At 34.3% G+C, this 4,381-nt stretch overlaps 1 long non-coding RNA gene across 1 annotated transcript; it reads right to left on the bottom strand.

Annotated features, from left to right (window-relative positions):
* Positions 1-338: 338 nt before the first annotated feature.
* On the bottom strand, positions 339-4,179 carry LOC141290461 (uncharacterized). Its single transcript, XR_012340154.1, has 4 exons — positions 4,019-4,179; positions 3,448-3,559; positions 3,032-3,130; positions 339-960 (listed from the first exon to the last, which is right to left on the bottom strand). It is a non-coding gene; the product is annotated as an uncharacterized lncRNA (long non-coding RNA).
* Between the last annotated feature and the right edge of the window lie 202 nt (positions 4,180-4,381).

Raw genomic sequence — 4,381 nt, 5'->3', positions numbered from 1 at the left:
CACAGCCACGTCTAACTGTCCTGAGCAGGAGATCATCATCCGGCTCGTTACATGTGTACGCGTTCTGGCGTAGTATACGTAAATGCCGGAAGTCATCTATCCCGTGTGTACGACACTCATTGTTTACACAGTGCACAGAGATTTTGTGTATAGCGGCTATTCAAAATGGTAATTACTTGCACTTATCCTGATTGTTCAAACCGACTGAAAGCTAAAAATTACGTTTGCGCAAACTCATCCAGGACTGCTGACTGTTCACCGATTTCCCCTTACGACGTTTGCGTATACTACGCCAGTGAGCGTACACATGAAATGAGCCGGAGGTTGAGCTCACACTCAGGACAGATGGACGTGGCTGTGTATCAAAGGTAAAAAATTATATAAATACTGTTCAGTTTCTCACAAAAAAAAAAACACTATTGTTTTGTGTCTTAGGACATCAATGTATCGCCATGAGACGCAGGGTGTAATTTGGATTTGTCTGTGCATGTTTTTTTTTTTACTTTTAAAGGTAAAACCAAGCACCAAGCCCATCCACTGTTATTATGTGGATGACAGACTGCAAGGGTTTGAGTTAAATATCTGAAGAAACAAAGTCACCTACATCTTGGATGCCCTGTGTGTTTAGTTTTTTTTTGTTTTTGGTAAAAAGATTTGGTAACCACTGACTGTCCTTTAAAGAGCATCTCTTCAAAGTTATAAACCTACTTGTTCAAAATAATGTAAAAGTTAATACTTTTTTTAACCTGTATTTGACCTAATATTTACTGAAACCTTCAAACATTTGAACAGGAAATAAATGGGAAACAATTAGAAGCATCAGCAACGATACATTTGTGCTTACAGTGCAGACAGTCACTTGTGCATTCTAGACATCCTCTGTACTCCTCCGTCTCTTGTTCCAATTTTGAGAGATCCCCATCAGCTTCTTGCCAATCATTTCAGCTTTCTTAAGAACCTCTGCAAAACAAATTTGTTTAAATATACTGAATATGCAAGATCAAATTACAAATAGCATTTTTGTGCTTGACTGAATTAGGCTAATGCTTAAAATGAAAATAATTTTGTCAAAAAGATGACATAAAATAAGGAAACTGCCCTCACCTACAGAAAGGAAAACAACAGAGTAAAAAACAAGCTGTACAGATTCTATTCCAATAGACAGGTTTTCTAGGATGTGTTTAGTAAATTGTTAAAAAAAATGTAACTTACATGTTAAAACAACATATTAAAGAAAAACAACTATTACTCAGGATAATACTAAAAATAATAATAATTATAAAAATAATTCTAAATTGTCATAGAATTGGAGTGTCATTGGAGGGGCATTAGGGAAATCAATAGAGAATTACTGTTCATTCATTCAAACTAATCTAATTAAATTTTTTATTGATAAAATCAGTTTATGAAGCATAAATATGCAATGTGTTTTAAAGGACCACTTCAATTATTGTTATGAGTTAACCATTTAGAAAATAATAATAATAATAACAACAAAAATGATAATACATTTTTTTATCAAGACTTTGTCATTTTACTATTAGGCAGATTCTCGCATTTATATTCTATGTCCATGGATGGAATCGACCAACAAAATAATGCTTAAAGGGATAGTTCACCCAAAAATGAAAATTTGTTTATCTGCTTACCCCCAATGCATCCAAGATGTAGGTGACTTTGTTTCCTAAGAAAAACACAAACAGAGATTTTCAACGAAAACCGGTGCAGTCTGCCAGCCTTATCATGGACGTGGATGGGCACCAAACCTTTAAAAGTAAACAAAAACATGCACAGACAAATCCAAATTACACCCTGCGGCTTGTGACGATACATTGATGTCTTAAGACACGAAAAGATCGTTTTTTGCGAGAAACTGAACAGTATTTATATCATTTTTTACCTTTGATACACAGCCACGTCCATCTGTCCTGAGCACGAGTTTGGCATCAGTCACGTTACATGTGCTCGCGCTCAGGCGAAGAATACGCAAACGCCGTAAGGGGAAATCAGTACAAGTCCCGGATGAGTTTTAAATCGGTTTGAACAATCAGGATACGCGCAAGTAATTACCATTTTGAATAGCCGCTATAGCCACAATCTCTGAGCACTGTGGAAACAATGAGTGTTGTATTCATGCAACAGATCGCTTCCGGTGTTTGTGTATACTATGCCAGAGCGCTACACGTATAACGATCCGGATGATGAGCCCGTGCTCAGGACAGATGGACGTGGCTGTGTATCAAAGGTAAAAAATGATATAAAAACTGTTCATTTTCTAACAAAAATCGATAGTTTCGTGTCTTAGGACATTAATGTATCCTCACGAGTAGCAGGGTATAATTTGGATTTGTCTGTGCATGTTTTTGTTTACTTTTAAAGGTTTGGTGCCCATCCACGTCCATGATAAGGCTGGCAGACCGCACCAGTTTTCGTTAAAAATCTTCGTTTGTGTTTTTCTGAGGAAACAAAGTCACCTACATCTTGGATGCATTTGGGGTAAGCAGATAAACATCAAATTTTCATTTTTGGGTGAACTATCCCTTTAAAGTATTTTTTATTATTATTAATATTATTAATGCTGATGATTTATGAGTGATTTAAAATAGAAATTTTAAAATATTCTTCTTTGTGCCGTTGGAAAACAACTGAGTTGATCACAAATTTGGACCATTCTTAAATTTCCAGGATGGATCGACTTAAGGGTTACAGTTTTAATAACATAAGTTAGAGCTCTTAGATAAACTAAAATACTAAAACTTTTTTTTTTTTTTTACTACCTGAAGATTTAACAAAAAAATATATAATAATAAAATAAAAAATAAAATAACACGTAATTGTAGGTTCTGGCAAATTAATTTTTAGAGTCAATTTAGAATTTAAATCATTACACATAATTCAGAATCCTAACTGCACACTGTATTAAGTAAATTATGTAAAAACAAATTTAAATAGGACATAAAAGTAAATTAAAAAGTACATTTTATTAAATTACATCAAATCAAAACTTTGCAAATAGTTAATAAATCCATACCAGAAGTTCTAGTGGAGTGTAGCAGATAAAGAAGAGCCCTCCACTATATTGCCAGTAATCAGCTGAATCCTCAGTCGGTCTGGGGTGGGCTGATAAGTCCTTAAAAATAAAGATTTCACTTTTAAAATTCTTTTGAACTCTTATACAAAATGTTTTTCAATCGTACCAACATTTGCCACTATAAATCATTCAGAAAACATGAACAGTCAGCTTTGAGACTGTTAGTTATTATATAATTAAAAATGTAAGAATATGCCTAACTCATGGCAATCCAAAAAGAAAAAATGTGAATCCCCAAAAAGACACTGGATTCACAACAATAGACTCTTTTTATAAATGTATCAAAACAAGGTAAACACAATTGTAGCTTAAAAATTAGTGCACCCAAATCAAACCAAAACTTAACATAATTTTACCTGCAGCTGCATTTATCCAGACCCATTTAAGGCTCATGAAGGACTCATAATATTTTTTGTAGTGAAACAACTAAAGGACTGATGATGGTAGCATGTTCTCCGTATTTGTTATCTCAGATGAAGAAAGACAAAAGAATAAAAAAGTTAGTCATATTGATAATCAGTGGGGCAAATGTCTTACAAATGTATTTTTGATTATGAGAAGAACCATACTTTTATATTTTAATTCCATGAAAGATTTAGAATCAAAGATTAAAAATAATGTTATTGGTAGCAGTTTGTGTTTTATAGTTAGATTCCTGTGTTTCCGAGCTTTAATAGCACTTTCATCACTGTACTCATTGCTCCTTCTCATGCATTGCGTTTAAATTAGCTGACAACATTCGTAGCCTATCTATAACACATAGCAATATCAGGGGCTACAAATACGTGCTAATATGCTAATCGCGATTAGCATCTGGTGTAACATCTTTGATGAAGCACAGATGCAAGTCATAGTGCGTCTGTTACCTCATGTGGAATTTACACAGAAAGAACATAAAGCTAGAAAGACTGAAATATGTTCCCTTACCTGATATCAGCAATCTGCTTGCAGGACCTCACAGATCCAGTCCGGTCTTCCTCTGTGTTCACATTCCAGCTTTTGTTCTCCACATGTCACAACGCGAGTTAATTTAAAATAAAAATGTAACAAACTAACGTATTTTCAAACTTGACCAGTAAAGGCGCGCACAGCTGTCATTGGCCAGTTACTTGTCAGATGGCAGTCAGCTTAACCAATCATGATCCCTCCAGCAAGGTTATACAACCAGCGTGGTAATGGCAAGATAAAGATTTTTTTTAAAGAAATATGTGTGTTTAGTGTTATTTGTAGGCTGTATTATTTTAATAGTTGTTCAAAAATTGTTTTCAGTGTATGAAATAAAAATGCAGT

This window comes from Garra rufa, chromosome 18 (assembly GCF_049309525.1).
Source record: "Garra rufa chromosome 18, GarRuf1.0, whole genome shotgun sequence".
NCBI lineage: Eukaryota > Metazoa > Chordata > Actinopteri > Cypriniformes > Cyprinidae > Garra > Garra rufa.
The sequence above is the reverse complement of the archived record's forward strand: the minus strand, read 5'-3'. Positions and strand labels throughout refer to the sequence as shown.